Source organism: Melospiza melodia, chromosome 3 (assembly GCF_035770615.1).
Source record: "Melospiza melodia melodia isolate bMelMel2 chromosome 3, bMelMel2.pri, whole genome shotgun sequence".
Classification (NCBI taxonomy): Eukaryota; Metazoa; Chordata; class Aves; order Passeriformes; family Passerellidae; genus Melospiza; species Melospiza melodia.
The window spans coordinates 109,381,918-109,395,292 of record NC_086196.1 but is presented as its reverse complement, the minus strand read 5'-3'; positions in this window follow the sequence as shown (position 1 = coordinate 109,395,292).

The following is a 13,375-nucleotide window of genomic DNA, read 5'->3' as shown; positions in this document are numbered from 1 at the left end:
GTGATAATTCCTCAGAAAAGGCAGAGCGTGTTCAGGCTTCTCTGATAGCATTGATGTCAGTGGGCAAACGAAGAGGCAGCAATTATCCCTCCCTCAAACAATGATTATTTACAAGTTCTCATGGATTGGCAATACGCAAAGCGCAGAACTCGTGGGGGTGAGTGGCTGAGGAGCAGGAACAAGGCACTGTCCCTCTGGCTCCAGCAGGGAGACTTCTGGCACCATTGCCACAATTCCCTGTGCTGGGGGAAGGAACCTCACTCCACAGTGGCTTTGGTGTGCAGCACATCACAGGACCATGTGCTGCCTCGAGGAATGTCACCAAGCACGTTGTGATGCCACCAGGGGCTGTGAGCTGCATCCTCTGGGCTCTTGCCCCTCAGAGCTGGCATGGCACTGCATGACAGAGTGCTGGGAAGGATGAAAGTTTGACAAGGAATTCTCACAGATATGTGTGCTTGGCAGAAAGGTTTTCAAATGTAGAATCGGAAGCAGGAATAGAGATGGAAACAAGTTTTGATATAGAAGAAAAGAATTGCTGAGCCAGTCTTACTGGATAACCAAGGAGGCAAAGGGTGTGTTAGTTAGAAGGGGTTTTTATGACTTAGAGCAAAGGATAAACCCACCTCAAACAAGATGATGTTTTTACCAAGCAGAAAGAGAGCACAGGCAAACAACTCAGCAAATGTTGCAAGTAGAAAAAAGGTCTCAGAATTTTCCACTGCAAGAAAACGGAAAAACAACTTCTAGCTTAAACTGTAATGTACTAACTTTTAGTGATTGGAGAACAGTAACATGAATATGGTAATTATAGCAGTTATGATAGACTATAGATAAAAGTTAAGGTACAGATTGGTTCTACTGTATTAAGATGCTCAGCAAAGGAAAGTATATAATGCATTGTAACCTAAACTCAGGGTCTCCAAGCCTGCCTGCAGCTGGAGCTGACAGCTGTAGGCACAGCTCTGTCACCCACCTCCCTGGGCTGCTGTAACCTCCTGGATGGAATAAACTGCATTTTGGAGAGCCCCTGGAGTCCCACATCTCTCATCCAGTCTCTTACAATAGAGGAAGTGAGTTCATGCTTGGCCTCCCTTGTGGGCCAGCAAATTCTGCTGGCAGTGGTTTGTCATCTGCTCATTGGTTTCCAGCCCCAGAAAAGGTGCCCCATAACCATCCATGTTTGAATTCGTGCCCCTGTAACCATGAAGACCAGCAAACCAACCCTGAGATTAATTCTGAACCTTCTCCTCTGAAAATCCTTATTCCATGCACAATTCTGCCGGCATCCCAGATAACCTTCCCCAGCAGTCAGGCACTGTGAGATGGGGTGGGTGATGCTTTGCACCTTTTGCAGAGGTAAAATATTCACTTACATTGATCCAGCCATTGATTTTTTAGGCTTGTTTCAGTCATGTGAGAATCCCCTCTATGAGGAATCATGAAATCCTCACGTTCCCTTAGAAGCTGCAGTGTGCTGTAGTGTAAAGCACAGAGTTTGCTGCTGAGTGATAGATATTGTGAAATAAAGAGTACTCAGATTTGAATGTGCTTGCTTATTTTATGATATGAGACTTTATTTTTAAGAACTTTCAGGTTCCTCCATGCTTACTTAAGCAAAGGAGGGAGCTTTCCAGACAAAAACAAATTTATTCAGTGCTGACCAATAATGAAATTAACAGCAAATCCAGCGCCAGATTTTTCAGACTGGGATTCCAAACAAGAGCAGAGCAAGAGGATCCAACTTCAGACAGCAGGGAAAGGGCAGCAAAATCCTTGTGCCAAAATATCACAACAGTGTCCAGAGAAGCCTGGGGAAAAATTATACAATCTGGACAGAGTCGAGCTGTGCTGTCTGGAAGGAGTTTGAGGAAAAATCCATTCCTGTTCTCTCCAAAAGAGAGGATGGAGTGATTCTGGCACCTTGCTCCCAGCCAGGGCGAGGCTCTGGCCCCCAGCCAGCCCTGAGCAGGGAGAGGGAAGCTTCCAGAGGATTCCTGGCTGGGAAAATTCTGCCTCCTCCAAGAGCATGAATCCCTTCTGTCACACTGCTTCTCCATCCTTCAGGGTGAGATTTTTAATCCTAAACCAGCTGATAGGGAGGATGAGGAGCTGGGCATTCTGCAGCAGCTGGGAAGGATTTCATCCCTGATGAGATTTCAGGTTTATATCAATTATTAATATTTATATTAATATCTTGTTGACACTGCACTTTTTTTTTTTTTTTTTTTTTTTTTTTGCCAGCTGTTTAGTTTAATTAAAGCTCCCCAGCATGGGTTTCCCTCTGAAAGTACTCAGTGATGCCTTGAGGTCTTTTGGCGAGCCAAGTATTAATTTCTCCAAATTAAGCTGGGTGTCTGCCTGCTCTGTTCCTCAGGGAATGTGGGGTTTCTGTGCTTCCCCTGTCCCACCATTCACTCCCAATCCTTCTGAGGACAGATAAAACCTTCCTCTGTTCCTTGGTGCCCAAGGGCTGCACACAGAGGTGCCAAGGGAGAAGCCACAAGTTTCCCAGCAGGGAGAAGACTTTTAAATAGGCAAATCTCTTCCTAAGAAGCTGTGATGTGGCCAAACACCCAAGGGATATTCTGGTTTGTCTACTAATTTTTTTAAAAAGCAAAGACACAAAGGAAACACCTTGCTCTGGATATATACATGTATTTACAGATTTAATGCCAGCAAAGCTAGTGAGCAACCACCCCAAAGCCTGTTCACTTCTCCCTGGCTTTTGTTGCTCAACTGAACCAGGGCCCCAGAGACATTTGATTTGAGGGTCTTGAATTTAACCTTTGATGAAGGCTGGACCTGGTATGCCAGAGGAACCCACCCTCTCTAGGCCCAGATCACAGATGGGAGGGTGTCATGGTTTAAAAGACAAATGTCTCCGAAGGAAGGAGGGAATCCTCCTGGAATGGAAATTCCCCTTCCTCCAAATCGCTATAACTTTGAAAATTATGTGGCATCCAAGCAAAAATGTAGGAATAAGGAATAACAATTCTTTACCATAAAAAAAGAATAAAAAATATATAAAATAGAAGAGAACAAACAGCACCATACTAACAGATGCTTCCTGTGAAAAACACCAAGCACTTGTTTTTAAAACTTTAAAATTTTAATAGTAATAAAATGGTTATAAAAATAATAATATAATTAGAGTAATAAAAATAATATAATTAGAGTAATAAAAATTTGGACAATTAGGATTTAGGACAATATGAGACAATAGAAACAAAGAGTTATGGACAGTCTGGGTACCTCTTTCTGGGCGAAATAAGCCCGAAAAAGGGCACATGTTAACAGAGGATTAATCCTTAAAAGCAACAGCCTGTTGTATGTTCATACACTTCATACATGATGCATAAATTCCATTCAAACACAGGATTCTCTCTGGTCAGTGTCAACTTCTTCCTCCTAATCCTGGCTGCATCCTCAGGGCTGAGTGAGGTGGGAAGGTTGATGCAACCCCAGGGGTATCAGAGACTGAGCATCCAACTTGAAGATGAGCCAGCCACGTGGTGGGAACCACAAGGGCAGCTCCCAGCGCTGCTATTTTTCCTTATTTAGTCCTTTTGTTGTATTTTTATTAAGGTTTAATAGACCTTTTAAATTTTTTAAAGTGAGTGGTTGTAATGAATGAATGAATGAGTAAATAAATGAAAGAAAGAATGAATGAAAGAAACTCAGGTTCCATCCCTGGCTAGAAAGTACATGGAGGGGTTGATTAGCCATTGATATGAAATGCTGTGATTGTGAACTAATTGAGAGTTGGGAGGAAGAAGCATTTTTGGCCACAAGAAGTCTGATTCTTAAATGGCAGTCACTCTGCTTGTGTCCATGAAAGGCTGTGGGTTTGCTGTAGTGGAGCTATAATATGGAAGGTCTGATCTACCCTACATGTGCATTTAGGACTTCTCATTCCTGAGGCTTCTCTTTGTGAACTCTAGCTCATCTCCAGAAAACCAGAGATGGGAGCAGCTTCATCACAAACTAATAGTGGAAAGGGGATTGTTCTAATGAGATATTGGGCCAAAATCTCCTGAAATTCTTCAGATGCCATGGCACTGTCCCAGGGGCAAAACCAATTTACTGCTTTGCTTGCATATGTGTAAGGGAAGGCTGTTCTGGCTGTGCTGAACTCCTGGTGCCTCACTCCACTGCTGGGACTCTTGTGTTTAAGGACCTGAACATCCATATAGTGTTAAACCAAAATTTTCTGTGGCAGCAGCTCTCTGGCCACAGAGAGAAACAACTTCCCCAGGCATCGTCCTGGGGAAAAGGCTGTGAGAAGCTCAGAAATAGAATGAACGAGATACAATTCTTATCTTAGCTTGCTGCACCTGTTGCTGTGAACACGTGGAATGTGTCATGGAAATTTGTTTGCCAAAGGGTGGTTTCTTAATCAGCCAGTGGTTATGGTGTTTGGATTGGAGGACCAGTTCGGTCCAGGTGTATTGTAAATGTCTATAAAAGCAATGAGTTTTTAAATAATGATATATAGAATAATATAATAAAGAGATTGATCAGCCTTCTGTGAATCATGGAGTCAATGCTAATTATTACCCAGCCAGGGGCCCAACATGGCAACAGGTTCCACCATGAAAGCAAGAGTTTGCTGAAAACTGTCTCTGCTGCCAGCTGTAGCATTTTACTCTCCTGTCCACACATGCACACTGTCCATGAACAGTCCCATTTGTGCCTTTTCCCAGAGCTGTGACACCACTGTCACCAAGCCATCAGCATTCTGTGGGACCCTGTTGGGGTGCTGACATTCGGAGCAAGGCATTGGGTTGTGCCTGCGAAACTCAAGGGTGTTTGCCCAGCCCACAGGCACCTGCTGGCTGGAGCAATCTGTGTGCAAGCTTTGCTCACTCCTAAATTTCTTTTTTGCCTTAATTTAGACTGATGGCCCAAGTAATGGCTGTTTTCAGAAGCCTTGAAAAGCTCTGTGAGCAATGACAGCACAAGGGGGAGAGAGCCCAAAGGAAAGGTTTGTAGTACAGAAAAGCTAAGAGCAAAAAGTGGCACAGCTCTACCTCTTTATATTGAAGAAAAAAGTTAATTAAAATACTTGTAAGCCTAGAAAGAGCAGTTTCAAAATTAATTACCTATTTTGCCATAAAAGGAGGAACGTGAAGTAATATTTTGCAAAGGCTGAAGAGCTGTGTAGGCATCTGCTTTCTGGGTATGTGGCAGTGTTTTTTGAAAATAGAAGGCAAATTCCTCTAATACCTTTTTACGTGAGAGAGCTTTCTGCCTGTTTTTATTTTTATTTGCTGCTGTTGGACTGCCATTATTTTTGGGCATCCTGCAGTGCAGGAGAACAAAGGCTCAGATTTGTCAAGGTGGTGATGGCAGAGCCTGATGTGGCTGTGCTGCAGCCTATTTGTGCTCCTTAATGCTTCAGAGCTTTCCACACCAAGTGAATCATGCCAGAATAATAATGCCACATCTTGCAATTCATTCTCATCAGTTTTAATGAAGATAAAGAGGCTCACTTTTTGAATCCATTTGTGCTTAACAAATTAAACATGCTGCTGAATGGTGCATGTGTACCGAATATTTGTCTGTATAATGTTCATTTAGGTGGCAAAGTTGACTAAGCTTGTTCCCTGTATTTTTTATTTTTGCAATTCACCCTGTGAATTTTCTGCCTTAAGAAGGCCTCACAGCTATACAGTTGGTTCTGATCTTGTTCCCTGTTTATCTGAAGTTATTGTAAATTATTTTACTCCTATTTTTGATGTTGCATCATCACTTTGCTTTGAGAAAGTATTTTTTGAGTACAGAAGAAGTGAGAGAGAGAGAGCAGAGGATAGGTGAAAGCCTCACTGGAAAATCTCCTTTATTTGCCACAGCCACAAAATCCACCACCAGTTGTATCATCATCAGTACTTATTTGTAGGGCATACCCTGAAACACCTGCCATTAGCAGCACAGACAGCATCTGTGTAGGGGGGTAGAATATAAGAAAATAAAGATGGTGTAGAAAGTAATCTCACCCCTAAGGAGCTGCAGCTGGGCCAATTATCAAAGATTAGGAGCAGGCCTGACTTTAGCAGGCCCCAGCTGTAACCAGTGAGAAGAAGAGACTATAAAGGAGTGGGGTGGCTGGGTGAGAAGGGAACTGGGGTCAGTGGCTGCTTTGTGAGAAGAAAGAGTCAGTGCTCTGAGGAGCTGACCATGAGAAACACCAGGAAGGTGTGAAACTTTTGTGATAAGGAGCCAGCAGCATGGAACCCCTGCAATACAGTGACAACACATCTGCAGTGAGGATACAGAGCTGGGCACTCTGGCCCCACAGGGTGTATTTCAAAAATAAAATCAACACCCTATTGAACAAGGACAGATTTGTGTGGCCACAATGAATTTTTAGCATGCTCTTTTCTTTTTTTTTCTTAATTACTCCATAAAAATAGTGAGTATCTTATTTCATTCACAGAAATATTTTTATTCCCACTGTGAGGGCCCAAATTCATGAATCCCAGCAGCCTTTTCTGTCCTTATGCTGCTTTGGGTTGCCATTACAATACTACTGCCAATTTGCTCTTTTAAATCCCAAAACTGTATGTTTTTTATTTAAAAAAAAATCATAGCTTTGTCTGGTAGGAGGCACAAGTCAGAGTCATCTAAGAAAAGTGTGTTAATCTCTTCTTTCTCCAGAGATAAATCCACAGCAATGGAACTGCATTGCCACCTGCATTTCTCCCTATTTTAATGCAGACTTTACAGAAATACTGTCAACAATAACACAATTGGAACAATTATTTCCTGCCAGATCCCTCAGCTCTCCTGACAACAGTTTGCCAGTGTGGACATTGAAAGGAATCTCTAAAATCAGCTTTAACACATTCACAGTGGCATCTCCTGGGAGCCCTGGGACAGCTCAGGACAACTTTTCCACGATGTGCTACAGACAATATCAACTCAGTGGAGATGTTTCTGTGAAGAGGAGCCATGGAAGAGGAGAATTTTGGAGTAAAAATACTCTCCCATATTTTCACTTAAAGAAAAAAAACAAACCTTAAAACAGTATCAAATTTAGTTGTTGTAAATGTTGGAGAGGGAAGTTAGGAAAAAGAGAACATCACAAAGACAGTCCCTACAGGTAGCCAAACAGTGTATCTTGTGAAGGCTGTATCTTGTGAAGAAGAAGAGTGGTTTTAAAATAAAAACCATTTCTGTATTTTGTGTACCACAGAGGAGGTGTTTGCACTGTGATTGGGCTAAAGAAAAAAAAGGAAATTAAAGTAAATTTGCAGGTGGGTGCAGCACAATTTTTTGTGGGCAAGAACTGCTATTCAAGGTCAGTGATAAATAACTCCTGTCTAGAAGATAACAGAGAACATGCAACACTGGAGATAAAATTCAATTTTGGACAGAAGGTGACACATCAAACCCATGTGGGTATTATGAAATTATGGTAAGAACGAGGACTGTGTTCATCCATCATCCCTGGGGAGAAAGAGACTGGAGAAAAAAGATCAAAGCCAAGATTTCTCTTTGTACTGTAAGAGGCTCCATTTTAGACCCTCTGCCATCTACAGGATGTTCTTTGTTTTGGCAGAAGAGGACCATCCTGGAAAAAAGAATTCCAATGATCAATTCCAAGAATTTATGCTTGATTTATCTGTCCAGAGAGTCAGTTGTTCATGTAATGAATATGTGAGAGCCTGAAGTGGCAGGATAAGAGGAAGATTTACCACTTAAAGGTGAGCATTGCCCTGAAGATGGTGTAAGGACATGAGACATTGACAGAAGAAAAGGAGAAAGTTGAAATATGTGTGAAAACAAATGTTTTAGAAGGATTAGGAAGATCAAGAAGAGAAGACAAAGTGAAAAGCGCAGTTGTGGAGGGGATGATGAGGCATAAATGGCTTTCAGAGAATGGGAAACTCCAGTGGGTGGATCAGATGCTCATGACAGAAAAGTGAAAACAGCCAAAACAAGTGGTGAGGGGGGAGCTTAGATTTTCCCAGAGCACCAGGCTGTTCACTGGGGAATTGAGATGCTCTGAACAAAGGGTACAGTCAGAAAGGGGTTGGAAAGGAGGTAGAGATGAAGTCAAAGGCCAAAGAGAAATGACACACGGTGTGGTGCTGCTGGAGACCAGAGGGGGATGTGTTAGCGTTCAAAAACACATAATCACGGGGGATTATATGTGGTGCTTTTTATTAAGAGCTCTGGGAATCAGGGTATATTCAACCCAAATCTGACTCCGACCATACATCCGAAACGATCATGTTTCATGTGGGGGGAATTGCCAGCAAAGCAAGGACTGGCAAATTTTAACATTCCAATGCACAACTTAGATGGGGGAATGGGCAACACCACAAATCTTTAATTTACTCTCTTCTTGTGCTCTGTTTTCCCAAGCATTCATGGCAGGTTATGCAGGAGGTCTGACATTACTGCACTCCTTGTGGCCATTGCAATGAAAAACTGCTGGAGTTTTCAAGAGGCTGTCCTGCCATCATCCTGCAGTGAGGCATTTTAAAAAGTGTTGATTTTTCTGTCTGATAATTTTATCCAGGCTTAATTAAAAGCAACCACAGAGAGCAAGAGACTCAGAGAGAAGACTAGAGGGAGGAAAAATAAAATTATTTGGCTTCACATTCCCAGGACCCAAGCACAATTTGGCAGCTAACTGAGGCTCATGAGAGAGTTTTTAAATTTTTTTTCTTTCTAAATTATATGTACTGAGTTTATAATTATAGAGATCCAGATCCTTGGCATTGTCATTTCCAGCAAGTCTCATTACTTATCTTGCAGTGAGTACATGGCTGTTAATACTAATTCCATAATGACAGTGGAGCAGTGAAGTCAAATTTAATAATTCCTCAGTTAATCATTAAAATTAGCCTATCTCTGTGGATACTGGATCTCGTAATATTTCCATGCAGTGCCACTGTGGGTAATAAATGAGATGGCAAAGGGGCTTTTCAATGTGTTATCACCCCATGGAGGCCAATGAGGCTTCCTCAGTCCTGGCTCAGAAATGTTGGAGTGGGCTGTGCAAGCCAATTCCTTTCTGCAATGGTTCTCTGGGAAAAATCTATTTTGACATATCCACAAGATACTGAAAGGTCAAAAATGGAGAAGCAAATACCAGATAGCCAGAGCACATGGCATGTGTCTCAGTTTAGACACAAATTTAGGGAGAAAACCTCTCTGGAATGAGTGTTTTCTCCAAAGAGAAGGCATGGAGTAATCTCCTTTTTCTGCCAATGAAAGAAATGAATACCAGTGGGTGAAAGTGAAAAAACCCCAACTCTTTATTAACAAAGAAGGTGCCTGCACAGAACAGGAAAAAAGACTGAATAAATGCTAGATATTGAACTTTCAGAACCTGACCCACAGCAGAACAAAAAACTAAAAATGCTTGGGGCAGGAAAACTCCCTGTCTGCTGATGGTGGGGAAAGCAAAGCCGTGGCCTTCCCTTTGTCTCAAAGGGAAAATTTTTATTGGGTAAATTAATTTGTCTCAGGGAAGGAAAGAGGAATTCATGCAGCAGCTCAGGCAAAGCAGATGGGAACTGTTGAATTTGTGATGTTGGTGTCCTGCTCGCACCAGATGGAGCTGGTGAATTTTGGTGTCCTTTCTCTTGTTGGTTCAGCTTTTCCCAAGGTCTAGGGCTGGCTGGAGTGTATTGGATTGTAAATTTTTGTCTTTGAAGGATCTGTATCAATTGAGGCCATCCAAATGGTTTGTGTTGTTGAATTTGATATCCTTTCCTTTTCTCCATTTAAACTTGAGCTAGAAGGGAGAGGTGCATGTGTGCCAGTTCTTGATGCCCAGTAGGTATATTTTAAATAATGGAGCTTTGGGGAGGAAGGGGGAAATCAGTGAGATGGGAAACCCAGGACTTATTTACCCTGCTTTATCCTCACTCCAGGGCTGATGTGTGTCTGTCTGGAGAAATATGATGGGTGTGTGTTTTAAGCTCTCCAGAAAATAAGGCCCAATTGATTGGAATATAAATTCACTTGATTAAGGGCTGATTTAAAAATTTTTTAGAAAGCAGATTAAAAATTAAACAAATCCCTTTTTGAGAGCGGATCCACTGCTTACAGATCCCCTTCCAGTATTTAAAAATGCATTTAAGTACCAGCCAAGCATCCACAGAGACCAGCAGTCATACTTTGGTTTTGTCACCACATTTCTGGCTGATACAGCATTGAGTGCATTGCATATTCCCCAAAATAACAACACACTGCATGTCCCCCCAAAATAAGGAGAGTGAGAAGGATGGGAAGAGAGATGTGGTGTTAAAGGACACCAGGATGATGGGTTTGAGCTCTTTCTGGTCTCTGGGTGAATGAAGAGGGTGTGAAGTTATTGATAGCAATCAGGAAACATTGGCCATGTTTGATGCTCCACTTATGGCCCAATATCTAAAATGGAAAGACTGATTGGTTTCGGAGCACGTTGTAATCAATATGGCACATTTGATGAATATTGCAGCTAATTAGCCATGACTTGGTTGTTTAGTGCTTCAAATGAGGAAAATGATCATGTCAATGCTCTTACTTCATAAGAAGAGAATTATTGCCTTATTTTCTGGTATTTGTTTTGGTTTATGCATATGCATCTTTATTTCTGTCTTTAGTGAATATGTGTTTTTGCAAGCTCAGGAGGCATCATTTAAAAAATTTTATTGTGTAAATTAATTTCACACACAAACACTGGCACAGCACACTGGAGTGCAGGCCTTGTAAGCTCAGTAAATGCCTGCACATCCTCTGGCTTTCTCCAGGTTGGAAATGCTTCCTTTCCCTTCCAGAAGCACCAAAGCACACAAATGTGTTTTATTACCCTGAGGCAGGGAGATAAATCATCCAGCACAGCAGAAGCACATCCAGCTCAGGGCAGGAAGGATGCTGTGGAGCATGCAGCTCCTGGGTGCAGTGATGTGCAGTGCTGTCACACCCATGGCACTGCTGGGGTGCTTTCTGAGGTCTATTTCCAATTTTCATTGCAGATAGCTAAAGGTCTCCCTAGATCCCCATTAATTACACACAAATGAGTGTTCTCTGCAACATGGCCATATTTATTGCTAAAATTTGTGCGTGCCACTAGCCTTATTTTCTTTATTTTCTTCCTCATGGCATGTTTCTCTGCTGGTGTTTTGTGGGCAGATTTTCTTCTTCCTGGACCACATGCCACAGGGAAAGGCCCAATCCTGATAGATATTGGACTAAAAACATCTTAGAAATCAGCTGCAGAACATATTTTTTCTCTCTGTCATGCCAAGGGGAGAAACAGACTCCAAATGCACCACGGTTTCTCCTGTATAATGTCAATTTGATACTGATTTGACTCCTTGGGGGCAGTTTCCTGAATGCAGGGACATGGGATGATGCACACCCTCCAGTGGAGCTACTCTGACCCCTCCACATCTTCCTCATGCTCTGTGCCAAAAAAATGTGTTGTGGTGGGAGGGTTCCTCATCACTTCATGGAGCTGGAGAATTGGTTGATCCATGTAATTAAAAGAAAATAGAACAGAGCAAAATAAAATAAAATAAATGAAATAGTGAATGCAAGGCTAAAACAGCAGGAGGCATTTTCATTGCTTACAGCTCCATCTCTCTTTTCTCTTTTTGGCTAAATAAAAGTCTTGTTGTTGTTGTTTGTTTTTATTTTCCCCCTCTCTTTGGGGTCACACAGCTGGATCAAAGTCTCCATCTGCCATTGCCTCCCATTCCCAAGCACATGGGTGCCTGGGATTTGGCAGTATATCCACAAATATCCCCATCTCCCTGCCCCTCCAGCTCTCCAGCATCCTGCTGAGGTGTTGGCCTGAACTTTGGACAGTGGTTGTTCTTCCAGAGGCCCCAGATGTGAGATGGGATTAGTGGCTGGCCAGCTCAAGCTCCAGGGAGCTGCTGTGCTGCTCACTGGGCTAAAAAATTTTAGTTTGCCCCACATCCAACTGTATGTTAATATAGACAAGCAGAAAAAACCAAACCAAAACATGATCCATGGCCCCCTTTGTGTCTGTCAGAATGTTTTCTCTGTGTCACAAGTTTTATCAGCCTTCCACTGAAGGATACAGGGCACTACAGCCTTTATTTTTTTAAATGAAATTAAATTCTGCTTTTTCCTCTTTTACACTTTGTGCTAGGCTTGACTGGAAACAGCAATAAAATAACACTTAAAAGTGCTTTTTGTTACCATGGTTTTTAAAACTTCCTTTTCTGTTTTTAGCTCATGATAGAAGTCAGCTTCACCACAGAGTCCTGTTTGTTCTCTGACTCCTGCTTTCATGTCATAACATTGTTCTGATATAAAGTTTCTCAATAAAATCTAGTGTACATTATTACATATTCTATGCTATACATGGGGATTGCACATAGCTATCCTGGGAGTTGTCTTTGGGAAGTGATAGATCCTACTTAAGACATTTTATATAGAATTTTGTTCAATTTTATTAAGTGGATATACCGCCAAAAAAAAAATCTACAATGACATAGTATATATGCAATAGGTGCATACAAGAAATAAAGTACAGTCTACAGTGAAACTTATCTAAATACTGTATCACATATCATATAATATAAACATATAATGTGTTTACAGTAAATACTATGCACAGTGTAGGATTCATTACGATAAGAAGATATGATTTCTTATGTTTCATTATGTTTTTTCATTATTATGTCTTGCTAATGACATTTACTAGGACAAACAATGTAGTATGATATAATTCCTATATGGTATGACACAAATATAATATATGATATATTATATGATCATGTATTGGTAATATATTATTATATATGACATATATGATATATTATATAATATATATCAATATATGATATATAATATAATATAATATAATATAATATAATATAATATAATATAATATAATATAATATAATATAATATAATATAATATAATATAATATAATATAATATAATATAATATAATATAATATAATATAATACAAAATAATTATATATAATATATAATATGATACAATATAGAACATATAATATTAACATATAATATAACATTAACATGTAATATAATATTAACATATATAATAGTATATATATTGTAATATATAATATATTATATAATATATGATAATATATTGATACTATTCCCATAAAGAAGTAGTATACAATGGAATAGCATAGGGATTATATACTACATAATATAGAGTGTTCTGTTGTGTGCAGTAATATCCCAGGTTACATTTATCTTATATAAAATACCACTATTGTGCTAGTGTACATGTAGCTTACATATACATTGAATATTAAAGATTGTATGGCTTATATGTTATCTATATTATGTGGTCTAAACCACAGTATTTGTAGTAGATTGCTGGTGTATATTATCTCTATGTTAGATGATATCTGGATG